This window comes from Papio anubis, chromosome 2, assembly GCF_008728515.1.
Source record: "Papio anubis isolate 15944 chromosome 2, Panubis1.0, whole genome shotgun sequence".
Taxonomy (NCBI): Eukaryota; Metazoa; Chordata; class Mammalia; order Primates; family Cercopithecidae; genus Papio; species Papio anubis.
Window position 1 is genome coordinate 54,087,956 of NC_044977.1, and position 19,530 is coordinate 54,107,485.

At 49.6% G+C, this 19,530-nt stretch overlaps 1 protein-coding gene across 8 annotated transcripts in view; it reads left to right on the forward strand.

The window, feature by feature from the left end:
- ATP2B2 (ATPase plasma membrane Ca2+ transporting 2) overlaps nt 1-19,530 on the forward strand; it is a 381,370-nt gene that overhangs the window by 72,403 nt on the left and 289,437 nt on the right. For all 8 annotated transcript variants that reach the window (XM_003894106.5, XM_031663131.1, XM_009200225.4 and 5 more), the window contains exon 2: nt 8,129-8,173. The gene's annotated coding sequence lies outside the window, so the exon portion shown is untranslated. The remainder of the gene's footprint in view (nt 1-8,128; nt 8,174-19,530) is intronic.

Genomic DNA, 19,530 nt, shown 5'->3' on the forward strand with positions numbered 1-19,530 from the left:
GTCAGGCCTCTGCCATGTCTCCAGCTTTGTCTGAGGCCATGCAAGTCCTCACCCCCTGCTGCAGCCACACCGGCTTCCCCACTGGTCCTGGAATGTGCCACGCCCCTCCCGCAAAAGGCTTTTGCATCGCCCAGCCTCTCCCCTGCCCCCAACACCTGTACCTGCTCCTCACCTGCATAGCTTCAGGTCCCAGCTTGAGTCGCCTCCCTGATGACCCTGGCCCAGGATCATCACACAAAGTGGGCCCCAGGATGTAGCCCCTCCTCCACCCCACCTTTTTTACAGAACCTATCTCAGGTGACATTTCCCACTTATTTGAGTGACTATTTGGTAAACGGCCATCAGACTGTGAAGGCCACGAGGTCAGACACTGGGGCTGCCTTAGCTCACCACCACATTCCCAGAGCAGGGGAGAGGGCCCGGCACATGGTAAGTGCTCAATAAACATTTACTAAGTGGGGAAATTCCTAGTGAAGAAGATCCAGGCTCTTCCCTTGCGTTTCACAGACTGGAAGGACAGTAAGCTAGCATCTATTACACCCAACCTTGCACAAGGCTCCAGCGAGGGGGAGCAGAATCTTTCTCACATTTTGGAGGATGATGAGGCTCAGAGAGGCTGGGAGAACTGGCCCAGGGTCACACAGCTAAGAAGTGGCAGGAGCAGGATCTGAACCCAGGACTGGCTAACCCAGAAGCCTCTCCCTCCTGCCCCTGCCCTGTCCTCCCACCTTTGTTTGTCAGGCCTCCATATTACAGCTTTATATAGGAAAGGAGGCATCTCTTAGGGTACTGAAGCCTTGACCTCATGTCACCAGTCTTTCCAATATTCTCTCCTTTACATAAGCTGGTCCCAAAGGCAGAGCGAGATGCTGATGCTGCCCCCAGGGACCACTTGCTTGTCTGGCTGGCTCTGGCACATCCCCTTGCAGGAAAGCACCTGCCTCTTAGAGAAGCCCAGTCTATCTGACAGATTCAGAACCTGCCGTCCACACTGTGGGGCATGGGGAAGCTTTGGCATCTGGCAGGCCTTAAAGGAGCCACAGGATGCTAGGAGGGTGGGACTTAGTTGACTCACTCACTCTTGTTTTACACATGGGGAAATGGAGGCCCAGAGAAGGGAGGCAACTCATCCAAGTCTGGGGAGTGAGTTTCAAAAGCAAAATGAGAAGCCCGGGCCCTGGGCCCCTGGGCAATGTCATTTATGTTTGCCTCAGTGTCTCACTGGTAAATGAAAAGGGTGTGTGTGTGTGTGTGTGTGTGTGTGTGTGTGTGAACTTTCTGCTAGTTCTCTAAAGGAATAAAAATAACCTTGGGTAGGTAATGGGACAGGGAGAATCCTAAGTCATCAGCCAAATTATTTATTCATTGACATCTCCACCCATCCTTTTATTCACTCATCCTTTTCTCTCCCCATCTGTATCTCCATCTATTCATTTATCAACCTCTCCAACCACCAATTCATCCACCAACCCATCCATCCATCCATCTGTCCATCCCCTTCTCTCTCTATCTGTATCTCCATATATCCACTTTTCTTTCTAGCCATCCATTCATCCATCCATCCTTTCACCAGGTTCTCACTAAGCATCAATTCTGCGACCGGCTCTGTGGGGTAGAGATGTAAAGGCTCACTCAGTTCCAGACCCTACAGAGCCCCCCAGGACCCTGGGGGCAGTAGGTCGATGAGCCCACATTCCCCCCACCCCTCCCAACCTTGTGAGGATCACACCAAGAGAGACATTCACATCCTGGCCTCACAAAGAAGAAACAACAAAGTGGAAAAAGGCTGGAGTCCCCAACTCCGAGTCCTTTACCCTGCCTCAGTCCTTTATAACGAGGTGTGTTTGGGCAATGCCTCTGTCTTCTGGGACTCAGTGTGCCCATCTCTGCTGTGGGTAGGTTGGACTAGATGAGAGTTTCCCAAACTCCAGTTGTTTCTTTCCCTCCCTCCACACCTGGAGATCAGAACACCTGTGCTAAAAAGTACTGAAAATCTTTATTCAAATGAGCTCACTTTTTTTTAACCAAAATAAACTTATTATAGAGTGAAACTTTATTGCTACCATAAATGGGAAAAAATGGTAACAGCTGTCATAAATAGAAAGTAACAATTTAAAAAAACTTTAGAAAAAGAAGGCAGACTGCTGATGCTATTAAATCCTGGGTGGATACTGCATCCTACCAGTGGAGGTCTGCTCTCCTTGTTTAAGAGAGAATTTAGCAAGCGTCGGGGAGGTGTTAAACATAAGATACACACACTAAACTCAGACTTTCTCCTTGGAGAGGTTTCCCAGAGTGTGCCTCCCGTCCCTGGGTGGCAATGGGAGGCGGTCCCTGCTGAAGGTCCCTGAGTGTGGGGGCACCACTCCCGCCAGAGAGGGGTAGCCCTGGCTCCATCCTAGCCACTCTCCTCCAAGCCTTCTGAATGCACCCTGGGCCCGGCCCCTCTTCAAAACTCAACACCTCCCCCTCCTCCACAAACCGCCCAAGAAGCCAAGGGTCAGGAAGCCATGATCCGGATTCTGTAACCCAAACCAGGGAGTATCTGCGTCAAATCCTGGCCTAGTAGGAAACCAATACGGGAATCTGAAGCCATCCCATCCGGGAGCTCAGCAGGTGCCAGGGGCAGCCCATCACTCAGAGAAGGCCCTGACCCTTTCTTATCTCCCCTGCAGCTGCAAGACTCCTCCCCCTGGCTCCACCACCCTTCACCCTCTCACTCTTGACCCAGGCCCCCGAAGCCCGTGACAGCATAGGGTCCCAAGGTGTGGCATTTTTGAATGTCCCTGGGGCACTATCAAGTATAATCAGGAAAAAAAAAATATGTCTCTTAGCTAGGCCAATGCCTTAAGTACCCACAGACTGTTCCTTCCCCTGCAAGGCAGGTAGCCTCGAGGAGCCAGAGACCTTGTGTAGCCAGAATACCCACGTTTGGGTTGGGATGTGCCCCGAGGGCGCCCTGCACGTTCTCACCTCTGAGTTTCTGGGGCCTGCTGAACCTCCTGCAGCAACACTGACATCAATGGTATTATTTACTTGAAAAATTGTTTCATTTTGGATTCAGATTTCAGAAGGGCATTTGAAATACCAAAGCTGCTGCCAGCTCTGTTAAGGACACAGAAAGGCCTGCTTTCCCATCTGGCCTTGGCTCCAGCCTGGTGCCATGGTGGGAGTCCGGTATCTTTGCACCACCAAGCCCTCACCCGCACATCTGAACAGCCAAGCCAGAAAAGTCCAGAAAAGGGAAAACATTTAAAAAACACAACATTGGGCTTTGCCTTAGAAAGTGCTTTTCCTCTTTAGTTAATAGTTACAATCTCTTATACAGGTCTTATATCTCATTCATTCATGCATTCCTTCATTCCACCAGGGCTGATGTTTGACTGGCAAGCAAGGTCAGGAAAGCCCTGTTAGTTATTTATAGCTAGCATCCCCCTTGGCACATGACAAGGTCATGCTGCTTGTTAAATACTTAAAACCTCACCCCTGTGTTCAAAAACTTTGATTGAGCATACACTGACATTTCAGGCACTGAGATTGTCAACCCCTGGACACACCAGCTTCCAGGAACAGTCCCTCCTTCAAGAGCATATGGCCACTGCAGGCTGAGACACACCCACCAATGCAACACAGGGATTCTTGTGATGGAGACCCAGACATAGAGCCTGCCCTGAGCGCTGGTAGAGGCAGGGGGGCCTTATATCTAGGCCAGAAATAAAGGAAAGACATTTTGGAGAAGTTCCTGAAGGGGTGAAATTCCACACTTTAGACTTACTAAATCTCTGAACGACAGAGAAGGAAGGTACCTGAGAGATCTTTGATTCTCTAAAGTATTCCCTAAAGTATATTCTAAGAAATGCTAATTTATTCCAAAAAGGATTTCAAAGTCTAGTTAATATGGGAAATGCTGGGTCAAACCAAACTAAGCTGGTTTCTATGCCGCAGGACTTATCAGAGCCTTAGTCATTGCCTTGTGAAATCTACAAGGGGGATGGGAGCTACAGGGAGCTTCTTGAAAGACTAGCGCTCCCCAGAGCTCACTCTGAGGGACTCTAAGCTAGTCCAACCCTTTTTCCACAGACAAGGAAACTCAGGCCCCAAGAGCAGCTGGCATTTGCCTAACATCTCACAGGGAACAGAGGGTGGAGTTGGAATTAGAACCCAAGGCTTCTACCTTGGAAGCAGGCTGTTTAGGGCATGTTGTTTGGGCCTTGGGTGCTACTGGCATGTGAGAAGAATGAGGTTCATGTGGGCTGAAGCAATCCTGAGAGGCTTCCTGGAGGAGACAGGACTTGTGGAAATCCTGGGGCTCCTGGAGCCAATGACTCATGACTTTATTGACTGAACAGTGGTATCACAGAGAACCAGGTACACACTGGAACCTCATTGCCACCCAATTTTCCTAGAGAGGACTTCAGGATGCAGGCAGGACTTCCACCCAAGGAGATTAGTCCCTGAGCTTTCGAAGGATGAAAGTGCTTGGAGGTGTATTTTCATCTTCAATGAAGCCTCCCTGATTGCCACCCCCAAGTTAAAATGATCCCTCGCCTCCGGCCCTGATTTCTCCCCTTCCATTCTTCCTTTCGAGTTTTGTTTTTGGGCTGTGTGGGATCCTCACTAGTTTATAAACCATTTGAAAGTAGAATGGGTAGTTTATTCTTCCTTGTTGGGTTGTTGATCAAGAACTCACCAGTCAGGCACGGTGGCTCAGGCCTATAATCCCAGCACTTCAGGAGGCCAACGTGGGAGTATTGCTTGAGCCAGGAGTTCAAGACCAACATAGCAAAATCCCATTTCCACAAACAACATTTTTAAACAATTAGCCGGGTGTGGTGGTTTGTGCCTGTAGTCCCAGCTACTCAGGAGGCTGAGGCAGGAGGATTGCTTGAGTCCAGGAATTTGAGGTTACAGTGAGCTATGGTTGCACCACTGCACTCCAGCCTGGGCAATAGAGAGAGCCCCTTCCTCAGGAAAAAAAAAAAAAAAAAAAAAAGGAACTAACCAAGGCCAGGCAGCGTGCTCAGTGTTTTCTATACATCCTTTCCTCTTACCTTCACCACAGCCCTCTGCAGGAGCTGTTTCTACCCCCATTTTATAGAAGACAAAACTGAACCTCAGGAGGCCGAAGTGACTTGCCCAAGAACATGGGCCAGGAAGCTATGGATCCAAGATTCAAGCCCAGGCGATGATTTCACTTTGCTGACTGACCTGTGAAATTAGGCCCACCTGAGTCATGGATGATCCCACAGGCATCCTGCTCTTCTGGGACAGTGGCTTACCTGGGCCCTGTTCCTGATTAAAGCCTCTGCAAGGCCCCCAGGCCATGCTCTGAGCTCAGCCCCATCTCAGCTGGTTCACTGTAAAAGGATCCAGGGTGAGAGGTGCGGTCACCTGCAATTTAGAAGGGCAAGAATCATAGATTCCAACAGCTGGGCTGGCTTCGGCCTCTCACACCCACTGCCTGCTCTGCTTGGACTTGCCCCTGGCCTTCTGGGGGCCTAAGCTCAGTTACTCATGTATCGTTCCAGAACCATCCATGTTAGAAGTCAGGGGATTTTTCCAATTTCACCAATTGTTTTCCATCCCAGGCCTTCACCTTCATTTATGGACAGAAAAACCTGTATGCAGGGTTCATGGCTGCTGTCAATGCAGATGAAATTTTAACAGTGGTGACATCCAAGAACCATCCTCCCCACAGTCCTGGTTTGGGCCAGGGGCTGGGGTCTCCTTTCTTCCGTAATTAAAAATTCACTAGTGAGGACAGATCACTCATCAATCTTTCATCCCAACAGTCCCTGTTGGAGAAGACGGGGGCACCGCTGATACAGACAGGCCTGGCCGCCCACAGCCCTAGGATGACACTACAGTCCACAGGAGTTCAGGGCCTTAGGCAGGGAGCAGGTGGGCCCAGGGGAGCCTGGGGAGGCCCCTCGAGCACGGCTAGAAGGTGCTGGGCGTGACAGGTGGCCAGTTTTCAGCTTTCTGCCTCGTATGGGCATCAGGGAGACATCAGGGAAAGGCCCACAGAAGGTCAGCAGACGTGGAGACGTGGGCCTAATTTCACAGGTCAGTTTGCTCCAATGCGTGGACAAAACAGTGAGGGCATCTCAATGACCGTGCAGCTAGTGATGCTCCAGATAAAGCTTAATGGGGCACTGCGTGTGAGGGCTTCTGCACAGGGCCAGCCCGGGAGCACAGCCTGGCCAGCGGTGCTGGTTGTTCTTATTGGCATGTTGACGTGGTTGCTTCTGTGCTGTGAGTACCATGTAACTTCCCTGGGACTCAACTTCCTCACCTGTAATGTGGGAGTAATAACAGTGCCCACCTCATGCAGTTGTAGTGAGGAGTAAATACTCTGGGGTTTTAGATTTAGATTTAGATTTTGTGCCTGCTCAGAGGAACCCCTCCAAGTTGGCCTTATTAGTAACACTGCTATTGTCAAAGGGAGCTAACTCCAGTCTCCTGACATGGCCGCGGCCTCATGGATCCCAGGCCAGAAGGAAGGGACAGCAAACAAAATACTGGCACTGCCACTCTCTGGCTGTGTGGTCACTGCAAGCTCCACCCTTCTCCTGACCTCAGTTTCCCCATCTATACAAAGCAAGTGCTAAAGCTGATGATCACTTCTAGTTCCGGGTTCCAAGAAACCCTGCATTTGGCTGCCTCTTGTCGGGCTCATGTTTTTCCCAGAAAAGATTTGGGGCAGGGAGCTCTAGGGTTCCGGAGCTGGCCCCGTGACTGCTCTGTGTTGGCCTCGTGGCTGTGGGTTCCCTGCAACTGGGCTCCTGGATCACTGTGAACTCTGGGATGGGCTGTTTTTCTGGGAAGGGGACAGGCTGGCTCAACAGTGGTAGGAATTTGAAGGGTGTGCAGTAGAAGAGAACAGGTTGGAGGGAGGGGGGAAGGAGGATCAGGGCCCAGCAAGCTCCAGGTGCTAAGGTGAGGGTAGCAAGGGCGGGGCGCCAGAGGACAGAGCAAAAGCTCAGGTTCAGGCCAGCTGAGCAGCACAGCAGAGCTCAGGAGGGCTCGGCACCAAGTGCTCAGTGCCAACTCATAGTCAGTGAGGTAGAATGGAGCCTTCAGACACTTTGTAGGACCTGGTTAGCCCTGGATTGGGGCCTGAGGGTGTGAACCCTGTGAGTGAGTAGGGCACAGGGAGGCAGGGCCATGGTGCCGGATGCCTGCCATTTGCCCCTCAGGATCTGCTCAGCACTGGTATCCTGCCTGCTGTGTGTCCAGGGAGGTGGCTGGTAAGGACTGCACCAATGGGCTTCCTCTCCCTCTGGCTTCCTGTTAGGTTTGGCCAATGAGGAGCTCTGGTGAGATATAGAGTGACCAGGAGGGAAGTTAGAGTGTGTAGCCTCCCAACTCCCTCCCTCAGGGTCAGGGTCCCTTGGGCTGGCTGCATACTTTGATCACAGGTGACAGCTCCCATCAAGCATCTGCTCTGCACAGCCCTCTCTGGAAGCTGCCCCATCCTCCCATCTCCTTCAGGACTAGGAGTTCAGGAAAGGAATCTCCCCCTGCTTTCGCTTGTCCCAGGAGCCGCACCATCCTTCCGGGTTTCCCTACTCCTGCCACACCTTTGTAGAGTTCCTTCCTTAAACCCTCCTCAAATGACAGGGATGCCCCCAAGTCCCTGACTGATTCAGTCCCCAGAGCCACAGACCAGGGATATTGGAAAGGGCCCCAACCCCAGACTTTGTCCAGAGCCTGACTTTACCTTCTCACCCTTGTTTTCTCTAAGAGACAAGCCCAGCTGTCTTCCTCCAGAGTTCCCAGTTTGTGTGTCTGGATCCAGCAAAGGGAGGGGAGAGCGGAGGATGCCCAGCCAAGCCTGGGAGATTTGTCTCTAGGGAGGAGGCACAACTAAGCTTTGCAGGTCGCAGCATCAGACACCAGAGCAGAGGGGAGCCCATCCTGCTGGCACCTGGCCCAGAGATGCAGCCCTCCCCAGCAGAGCCAGAAAGCCTGACTTTTGCATGAAATCCTCCGGTTTCTATACTAGGATTGGCTCAAACAGTACATTTAAAACTGTTTCAGTCAGATCTGAATCCCTGGCCCCCAGTTTCTGACTCGGAAAATACAAGCCGCCTTAACGTGCTTTTCTGATCTCGTTTTCTCTTAGGGTTCCCTGCACTTAGAGCGTGGACCGTGAACCCCAAAGGAGACGGTGAGTGTGAGAGCCATGGGTCCTGGTTCACCTGGGGGCACCCATAGAAGCCCACTCGCATCTGTGTGCATCCAGAGCTTCTGGCTGCCTTGATTTAGAAACGCCCAGTTTGCAGACCGCCTCTCTGCACAATCATCCACCCCCATTCCACCCCCATTGTCCAATGCCCAGCCTCCCTAGCCCACTTCCCAACACTGAAGCCCTCAGCAGTGGCTTTCAAAAACTCCTGCTATTAGTAGAGGAGGAGTAAAGGCAGAAGCAGGTCTGAAAGCTGCAGTTCGGGCTTATTTCCAGCGGGTGACCACCTCCCCAGTCCTCACAGAGCCTACGCATTGCCACTTTACCTTGGTGTGATATTCTACCAAAAGAGAAGTGTGCTTGGCTTACTAAATGTCCTTTTGAGATAAAGAGCAATATTCCTGTGTGGGCTCTGGGCTGTCATATCTGTCATCCACACGTCGGCATCTTTTAACGCCATCAGATGGTTTTTCTATTACTATCTCCCTGAGGTCAGTCCACTGAGGGGTGTTTTTGACTTGAAGCCTTGAGAAGGGGGAGCCTGGGTGGGGCCTGGGAGCCTACAGAGGTCCTTGGAGCTCAGTGGCCTTTTGCATTGAGCTGGCCCTAGGAGCACCGTCTTTGGCCCCTGTCTTGGGTTAATGGGGCCACTGTGGGCTAGCCTGAAACCCTCATCAAAAGGGTTTGGTGAGAAAACAAGCTTGAGGCTCTGAACCATCTGTTTACAAACAAGTCTTAGGAGACACAGCCTCTTTATCCTGGGGGGACTACCTGGGAGTTCTCTGGAATGGGCCAGCAGATCCCCTGCCAGTGGCTCTGGGGTGGCACTTCCCTGACAGCCTTGCAGGTGGGTGTGTGTGGAACTGGCTTCCTTCCTAGGCTGAATTAGCCGCTGCTCCAAAGTTTGACAAGAGAGAACCTGCCCCACCCAACACCCCCTCCCCGTGGACCTGTCACAATGCCCAAATCACCACCATGCGTGTCGCTCCTTGGAAGAGCATGGGGAAGGAACCTTGAAATCTTCCATCAAAATATCATCTATAGGTCAGCTGTGGTTACTTCTAAGTTTAGAGATTATGGGCAATTTGGATTTTCTGTGTTTTCTAAGTTTTATGTAATAAGCACATGTTTCTTTCATAGTTGTTTTCTCAAGTGCTCTCTGGGGTGGTCTAGAAACCCATGGTCATACATGTGTGTTGTAGAAGTGATCTGACCAGATTGGCCCCAGAAGAGAGCAGGGCTCTGGGAACTGGGGCGTGGGTACCTTTTGATAGAAAAGCAAAAGGTGATGCTGGGGAGAGACTAAAGAGCTGGCAGGGGTGAGGCATGCCTCCTCCTCCAGTTTTGCTGCCATCATGAGCTAAAGACCGAAAGCATGATAATTTTCTGAAAATAATGTGGACTTGATCTTTCACTTCTGTTCCACTGCTCATGACCTCAATAGCCTTGTCTCTTCCTCTCCACACTCAACTCCTCCCAAGGTAGGGCCTTGTCTCCTTGTTCATGCCTGGGGCTTAGTGAAGTGCTAATTTGCATGAGAACTGGTATTTGCCGTGTCCTACCATGTGCCAGGCACAGTACTGAGGATTACCTCTTACATAGGTTCATCCTGAGAACAAGATGCAATGATTATCCCCATTGTGCAGGCAAGGAGACTGAGGCTCAGAGAAGTGAAGTGACTTGCCCGAAGTCACTTGACCATTCAGGCGCAGGACTGGAACCCAGTCCATTTGACTTCAAAGACCTTATTTTGCTACCACATCCCTACAGAAACAACATTACATTTGTAAAAGACTAGACAATGGATAAAACAATGTATTCATAATTTCACTTCCCTGCCGTGACATGTTTGGGGTATTTTTGCTCTCCCTCCTGCTTTTATCTGTATACATGTTTTCATTAGTGCATCTTTGTCTGGGCTGTTACACAGCTGTGGCTATTCTAGTGGGGTCAACACAGTGATGAGGGTTTGTGTTCCAGATGAGCAGATGGCCAGGTGGGCATGTTGGCCATCACCTGGTGAGGGTCAGGTGGGCCGCACCAGCTTATGCTCCCTTAGGGCACACACCAGCTTTGCATCTTCCTGGTCCTGCACACCCACTACCTCACGTTGCTGGCAAGATGGGAAGGCAGAACAGGACACCAGGGCTGGATCTGGGAGCCGTCCTACGGCTGCCCTACTCAGGAGTTTGTTCCTGTGTGAAGACCAGCACTCACAGACCCTCTGGAATAACGGCCAGGCCCTTGGTCTTTGGAGTCAGGCAAAATTGAATTTCAATCCTGACTGTTTCCTTCTCAAGCTTTGCGTGACTTGGGCATATGGATGACTCTACCCCTTTATGCCTCCATTTCATCATCTGTAAGATGGGTGTCCACTCCACAGAATGCTGCGAAAACAGCCAGGCCACCTCCTTTCCTTCCTTTCTTAAGTAACCAGGCTCTCACCTGAAGGGCAACTTCATTTTATCCGGGGATGGCTGTCACTTTCTTGTATTGACTATAGGCAGGTAACTTGGGTTTTATTTTGTTTGTTTCTTTTTATTTTTGGAAGATGTCTAAAATTATAACAGAAACCCTGGGAATCTTTTAATATGTGTGATGAGAAATTGTTATACCCTTGAAAGTGGCATAACCTACTAGAAAGTTTTAAAGGCTTTTAAAAAGTTTCCTCTTTCAAAATATAAGGAACTAGTAATTTCACTTCTAGGACATTTGCCCTGAGGAAATAACCCAAAATATATACAAAGATTGATCTACAAGGATGTGTATCACAGCAGTATTTATATTAGTTAACAATAGGAAACTACGCGAATGGCTGGCAGCAGGGAACTGGGAGTCGGTTGTGGCAATATAGATCACAGAAGGAAGATTCTGGGCAGCCATTGAAACTGTTTGAGATGAATTTTTAATAATGGAGGAGAAAGTGTTCATATTTCGGTATTAAGTGAAAAGGCAATTTGCCAAAATTAATCCAAACTGTATTTTTTAAAATAGGTAGACAAAAACAGAAGTAAGCAAGAGAGAAAGGATTGGGGAGAGAGAGAAAGAGAAGATAGAAGAAACAGATATAAAAGTGTGGGAGGATAACAGGTGACTTGTTTTTTTCTTTGTGCTTTTCTGCACTTTCTAAATTTCCCCCAGTGGAATGTTCACTGTTTATATAATCACAAAGAGGAGTTAGAGTTAAGAAAAAATCCTCTGCCCCCACCAGTGTGTGTGTGTGTGCATTTTGCTAGTCAGCTGTATAAGAAAAACGGTTATGTTGGCACTTTTCATTCTAAAGTGTTCTTTTTCTCAAAAACAAATTTTTTTTATTCAAAGCCAATGTCAATGTCACATAGTCTTCCTTCTGTCCCTGGAGCTGCAGTTCTGAGAGAGCTGGCTTTGGGGCTGTATTCATGTATTCATGTTAGGGCTGCCATAACAAAGTACCACAAACTAGGGGGGCTTAAACCACAGAGATTCATTTCTCACAGTCCTATAGGATAGAAGTTCAAGACCAAGGTGTTGGCAGGGCTGGTTTCCTCTGAGTCCTCTCTCTTTGGCTCCTAGACAGCTGACTTCTCCTGTGTCCTCACCTTCCGAATATGTCTGTGCTCAAATTTTTTCTTATAAAGACACCAGTCAGATTGGGTAAGGGCCCACCCTAATGACCTCATTTTAACTTAATCACATCTTTAAAAACCCTATATCCAAATACAGTCCCATTCTGAAGTGGCAAGTGTTAGGATCTCATCATATGAATTTGGGGGCCACAATTCAGGCTGTAACAGGGACAGCTTGTTCCTGGCAACTGTGACTATTTATTTTGCAGAGCACAGAACTTGGAGCTGTAGTGGGATCAGGGGAGAGAGTTGAGTGTGGAAGGAAAACTCATGTCTCCATCCTTAAGAAATCTCTGGAGAGGTGTGATGCAGACACCTAAGTAGATGGTGCACTTGGTTACCACCTTACCTTCCCAGCAAGACCCAGAAGCAACAGTAGAACCATCCCAGCTGAGCCCATCCACCACAGAGTGGCTGCTCAAGGCCATAGCAAAATAGTTCAGCCTGCAAACATTAATTTTACTAAGAAACTCTCATGAAGTGAGAAGCAGTGAGTTAGAGATAAACAATTTGATAGTTAAAATGGGCTTCTGGACATTAAAACCTGAATATAAAAAATAATTTTTCTTAGCATCAACTCCTAAGTGATTTTGATTTATAAAATCAGTGGTGGAGAGACGGACTAGGATGAACAAGTTGGATGTGGTCGGTGATGGTTGCTGAGTGTAGCAGAAACAAAGCTTTACCTCTGTGGACCTTGACACTGGCTTAAAGGTCCTCCTGTCCCTTGTCAGCTGACCTTCTGAGATCACTGTGAGTCAAAACCACTCTGAGGGGCTGGCAGTTGGACTGTTGGAGCTCAGTGTAGGGTGAGAGTGTGGCAAAGATACCTTCAAATATCCCTGCAAATGTCTTACTTCCTGCCTTTGCCTAAATCCAAAACTTGGAGTCATCCTTGACTCTCCCTTCTTTTCTGCTCGTGTCTTGACTGTCATTGTCTTCTATCCACTTCCTGGGGGCATCACAAAATCCAGGTCACTGCCATATCTTGCCTAGACCACTGGGTCAGCCTCCTGGTTGCTCCCACTCCTACACCTGTCCCTGATCACCCACCCTGTGGCAGTAGCCAGAGGGTTCCTTTAAAAACACAGATATGCTCACATCACTCCCTGACTATAACCCTCCAGTAGCTTCCTGATGCCCTCAGGCTAAAATCCAAGCTCTCCTGACAATAGTGGCTTAGGGTGCTTCCTGCCTTCACCTCTGGCCTCTGATCCCACCAGCCCCCTGCTCTCTGTGTCCAAGTGATGCTCAGCTTCCGTGTCTCCAATGCTTCTCATTCACTCTACTCACAGGGTAGAATCCAGGACCGTGCCTGAGATCCTGGAATTGAGGGGACAGTTGATTGAGGAAACAGCCCCGATAAATACAACAACTTGGTTTCAGCATTTTTCTCTTATTCTCTTATAGCAAAGTCTCTTCTCTCAGCAACTTTCCTGGGAGACTGAAAATTGGTCACTATTCCTAGAGGTCTACTTGGTACTGACTCTTTATTTCTTGTCCAAATGTCCTGGGACTCCCTGCCCTGGTAGATGTTAACAAATGAGTCAACCAAATAAAGTCCTGTGGGCCTGCTGCCATCCTGCCTCTCATAGAACCCTCACAGCCACTCTGGGACATAGGTCGGTGGTATTACCATTATCCCCACTCTACAGACAACAAAACTGAGGCACAGAGCGGGGAGGCCACTTGCCAAAGCTCACCCAACTACGATGCGGGAGAAAAGATTAAAACCCAAGTCACGAGACTGCACATTCAATGTATTTTTCTCACTTGTGTTTCCGTGTTTAATCTTGCAGTGATTTTTGAAGGAAATGACCTGGTACATTGTGCTTTCAGAGCATCTGTTTGTTACCTACTAACAAAGCACTTTTTCTCTTGAGCTCAAGCTGTTGAAACTGTACAGCCCTACTGCGATTCCTGCCACATCTGTGTAAATAAATCCTTATAACAACCAGCTGGAAAGCAAAACGTTCCATGAGGTACCAGATCATTTATATGATACCTCTTCCAGCTGGCCAGTTTTCTTGGTGGCACGCAATTTATTCATTCATTCAGCAATACATATGGAGCCAAACACTAGGAATACAGCAATGAACAAAGTAGACATAGTTCCTGCCTTCAGGGAGCTGACATTCTCCTGAGAGAGATGGACAATAATCAAATAAACAAATGCACATGTAATATTCTGTAAAGGCTGTCAAGGAGAATACACCTGGGTGAGAGGAGAGACGGGGAGAGGCTCCTTTATATAAGGTGCTCGGGGAAGGCTTCTTGGAGGAGGTGACCTTTCAGGCTGGAATGAGGGAATGAAAACCAAGAACAACATTCCAGGAAAAGGGACAAGCAAAAGCCTGAGGCAAGCTGAAGCTTTGGGTGTCTGGGGAACATCAAGGAAGCTACGAAGCCAAAGGACAGCACAGGGGAGGGAGAAGTGAGAGGTGAGGTCAGAGAGGTAGGTGAGAGGCTGTGCCTTAATTCCAGGTGAGGTGGGGCACTCAAGGGTCTTGAGTGGGCTGAGTGGGGGATGCAGGCTCCCCCAGCTGCTGTTTGGAGAATCTGCTGCAGGGGGCAAGAGCGGAAGTAAGGAGAATGTTGCCATTATCCAGGTGAGAGATGATGGCGGCTGGGCCAGGACAGTGGCAGTGGAGGAGAGAAGTAGCTATGTTCCAAACAGATGTGACAGTTGAGCTGACCTGACCTACTCTCATATTGGGGGTGAGATTAGAAGGAAAAAAGAAGAATCAAAGATGATGGGGTGTGCTTTGACACCAGTGGTGTTTTACAAGTCATCAAGGGCACTAATCACCCAGAGCTAATGCAGACACCACAAGTTAAAGGGCACAGTCCCCAGTAAGACTGCCCCCACTTAGACGCCAACTACCAGGAGGGTAGCTGCCTGCAGTTCTGACCAGCTGGCAACAAACTCAGGGGTTCCCACAACCCCCTCTGGTTTGATAGTTCACTAGAATGACTCACCACACTCAGAGAAGTGCCACTTTTGTGATTACTGTTTTGTTATAAAGGATATAAATCAGGACCAACCACACACAGGGTGAGGCCTGGAAGGGCCCTGAACACAGAGCTCCCACACATTTTTCAGGGCATGAAATCAAGGCACATCACCTCCCAGGAACATCATTGTGTTCACCAACTGGGAACTCCACTGAGCTTTGGTGTCCAGAGTTTTTATTAGAGCCTCATCACATAGGCATGATTGATTGAATCATCAGCCATGAGACTGAACTCAGTCTCCAGCACCCTCCCCTTGGTGGACGCCAGGCTGGCTCAAAGCCCCAACCCTGTAATGGCATGGTTGTTCCTTCTGGTGCCCAGCCCCCATCCTAAGTCATCTCATCTCTTAGCATAAACTCAGGTGTGCTCTAAGGGGTTCATGAATAACAGAGTTGCTCCTACCACTTGGGAATTTCCAAGGAGTTAGAGTTTGCCTTCCAGGAACCAGGGATGAAAGCCAGTCAAATTTTTTTTATTATACAACCATATAACCGGGTGGAGGCTGGTGCTATTTACTAAGACTAGCAGAAGACCAGAGAAGGGGCAATAGGTTTGGTACAGGAAAACGGAGGGTAATGGTGTGGACATGTCAATTTTAAAGTGTTCATTACATATCAAAGTGGAAATGTAACTTAGGCAGTTGGAGCTATGAATCTGCCGCTCAGGGAGATATCAGTATATAGATCATATTTAAAGCCATGGGACTGGATAACTGAGGAAGCCAGTGTCTTTAGGGAGATTTAAAAAAAGAGCTCACAGCTATGCCTTGAAGCGTCCCACACTTAGTTAGTGGTAGGGAGAGGAAGGGCCAGCAAAGCAAATAGAGGAGGAGGGGCCAGAGAGGTAGGAGTAGAACCAAGGGAGTGCAGGGTCTCCAGGCAAGTGCTTTGCAAGGAAGGGTGAAAAGCAGTGTCAAATGCTACTACAGGCCAAGGAAGGGGAGGACCAAGAAATGGCCTCTGGACTTGGCAAGATGAGGGCCACCGTAATCTTGAACTGAGTGGTTTCTGGAAAGGGGAGGTGACAAAAGCCAGTCGAAGAGGACCAAGGTGGGAATCCTTGGTAAGGAAGCAGAGATAGGGAACGAAGAGCCCAGAGGGGCTGGGAGCCTGGGGAGGGGTTAAAGTGGGAGCTGTCATAGCACACCTGGTGACCAGAGAGCATGTGCAACACCTGCCTTGCGCCCAGTGCTGAGCCAGGAGTTGTAGGTGACTTCTGAAAGCTCAGAGTGTGGTTGGAGAGGAGAGATGGGAGTTGCCATCCATACTCTACAACAGTGTGTGTAAAATGCAAAGCTGGCTGGCAGAAATGTACACAGGAGAAACCATTTCTAACTGGGGATAATCAAGATAGACATAACAACCACAGCTATTTCTGTTGAGCATCTTCTGTGTTCCTGGGAACATGCTGGGCCCCTGAAATGCATTCTCTTATCTAACACTGAGGACACTGGTGTTGTCTCCATTTTACAGGTGAGAAAACTAAGGCTTAGAGAGGTGGAGTCACTGGTCCAAGGTCACACTCTTAGGAATTACCAGAGTTAGAAGTGAATGCCGACTGGAAAGGATGTTTATAGGCAAAGTTCGGTAGAGAGAGGGAACGGGCAGAAATGAGAACTCAAACACAAGAAAAGCCTACGTGAGTTTGGGAGATCCCTGGGTGAGGACCCACTCAGAGCAGAAGTGGAACACGTGAGTCCCATGTGAGTCGCTCAAAAGAGGGACCCAGCGCCCCCCAAGCACATGTCACTGATGGTATGGGCTCAGGCAGTTCCTTGACCCCTTGGGCTGCCTTCCTCTGGCCAGGGAAGAGTGCAGATATCGGTGGACAGGACTGAAGCAAGAGGGAGCTGGAGGGGAGAGGAGTGGAGGCTGGACGACACTGATGTATCCCTGACCTTTGCCAATACTTTCCCACACCCCTCTGCCCGAGCTCTCCACAGCCACACCCCAACGCCAAACATGCCCAGGCCAGGGAGGTGCCCCTGCTCACAGCCCTCACAGTTCCTTGTCTTTAAACAGGGTCAGAGGGCCTTGCCCACCCCTGCCAGGGAGTGTAATTATGACCTAAAATAACATTTGGGGAGCAAGCACTTCGAAGAAATGTCCCGCTGAAACCGGGAGTCACACCCTCATTCAGGAGTGGTGGGAGCCCCCCATTCTAACAGGCAGAGGGGTGAAGGCGGACGGTGCCTCCTGAGGGTGGATTTGGAGCTGTTTGATTTGAAAATGTCTCTGATCTATGGAGGCACCCCTGCGAGCCCTCAGGTTCTGGTTTCTCATCTGTGAAATGAGTGCATCCTGGTTGAGTCAGGCTGCGGGCTGCCTGCTGAGAGGGACCGCCAGCGAGCCCAGCCGGGCAGGATGCACTGTTATAACCTTGTGTGGTCACCAAGTGAAGTTCTCCAGCCTCTCCTGGGCTTGATACAGTCGCATGGCATGCCAGGGCTGCAGGGCTCTTCTATGCCTCCCAGTTCTCAGAGGGGTAGACTGAGGCCCAGAGAAAACAGCCTAAGGTTCCCTCCAGCATGTGTTGGTATTTCCTTCGCAAATCTTTATAGCATGAAAGCAGAGGAGAGAGACAGGAAGGGAAGGGAAAAAGAAAAGAGATTGGGAGAGGGATAAGACCCAGGAAGATATGTAGATTTGGGAGGATGGAGCCTCACCTTTGTTTGCAAGAAGGAAACTTGAAGATTGAACAAGGCCAAGAACATTCTTAATCTGGAACCTATAATTCCATCACTTTACCTGGAAGTCCATGACCCCACTACTCCATTCACCTCATGCAGCGAATATGTTAGGGGTTTAGTTGCAGATTCTGGGGGTGAGTGGGCTGGGGAGAAGCAGCTAGAAGCTGAAAAATGCCTAGTGATGCCACCTCGAAGGCATGACATCCTGCTGTGCCTGGGCGCATGTGTTTTTGAAAGGGGCTCAAAAATCAGGGGTAGAGAACGGGCATGGATAGAGTCTTTGATCTAGAGGCTGGCTGTGAGTGAGCTGGGGATGCCTGCCCCCTCCTGCTTTTGCCACCCTCACCTGGCAGCTGCAGGGCCAGTTCTTAAAAAGCCAGAGCCTGCTTGGCTCTCCCAGGGGGTCCATGCTGCCTGCCTTCCAGAAACCCTGATTTGTGCACCTCCTGGGCAGGTTCCTGCTGTGGGTCGATTTCACAGCTTTCTGGAACCTCCTTACTAGTTCTCAGTGTCTTCCACAAGCCCCTTGGAAGATTTGGGGGCGGGGTCATTTGGGAGAGAGGAAATCAGGTCTCTGGAGCAGCTGCTTGGTGCAGAGTGTGAGCTGGGAGTTTTGTGCACGCTCTCACTAAAGATGACCACGACGAGGAAGGGTGGGTGCCACTCTCTCCATTCCACCATGGGCAAACTGAGGTTCAGAGAGGCTAAGTAGCTTGTCCTGGATGTCTTAGCTGACAAGCAGAGGAAGTGAGATGGGAAGCCAGGTCCACAGGACCACAAGCCTGGGCTAGAGTCTGCTGCTGCCCGGCATGCATGCCCCCTCATGCTGGGTCCCCAAGGCTGATGCTGATATGGATCCAAACGCAATTCCTTGGCTGCCTTGGCTGTTCCCTTCCCCTATCCCTCCATCATCTTTTCAAGCCAGATGGCCCACTCTCCTTAATGCAGTTCACACTGATCCCCACCCTAAGAACCCCTTAGCCTCAAAACCTAAAGAGCCCAAAATGCCCTAGACTTGCCCTCAAATTAGGCCACTCCCCAAATAGCCAAAGGGAATGAAGGCTTCAGGAATCCAGAGGACAGGACTAACTTTTAGGGTTGGAAGAAAGGCTCATGCCCTTCGGCTTCAAGGAATGTGATCATCAGACCTCCAATGCCAGAACTTGAAATAGTGGGCTAGACAAAAAAATAGATATACACATACACACGATATATATTTTTTCCTGTCATATATATATATATATATATCCTGTCATATATATATATATCCTGTCTCATATATATATATATATATATATATATGATAAACACAAGAAGACAAAAAGAGAAGCAGGAAGGAGCAAAGGAACCAGGAATGGTCAGACTGAGTCAGGATTTTTCCAGGGCTGCGATGAGCCCATTGACGGAAATGGAGATGGTGAGGTGACATCAAAAGCCCCATTGTGGCTGAAGACGGGAGACAGGGAGTTGCAGTCCTTGAAGGGTTACTCAGTGCTGGGCCAAACAGCCCACTCCCCCATGAATTGATCGGAGACACTGCAGTGCCCTAGCCCCTTAGGATGATAGTGATGTTCACCTCATCAGCCCTGAGCCATCTAAAGGTGCTGAGAGTACCAGTGAGGGCTGCTGCACCTTGTGATTTTGTATGCATTCCCATTAAAACAAAACAAGACCCAAAACCTAGTTGGCAGAGGACTTGGCTCTTAAAGGGTTAACCCTCAGTTACCTGGACCTCCAGGTAGCCCTCCCCTTGCACACCCCTGTCAGAGGACCTCCCACTGCCCATCCAGTGGCATTTCTATACTGGCAAGTGCTTTATAGTCCCACCCCCCACCGATGGCCTCTGTTGGCTGATTTTCTTTCATTTTCTTTCTTTTTACACACACTTGGAAAGCTCCTGGCTTCAGCCAGGCGTGCCGAGGAGGCTTGGAGTAGCAGAGCTGATCGATGCCGGGAGGCTCCTCACGGCTGCCAGAGCCGCAGTCCTGGGTGGGGGTGGCTGTGGGTTGTGCAGCAGCGGCTCTCTGTGT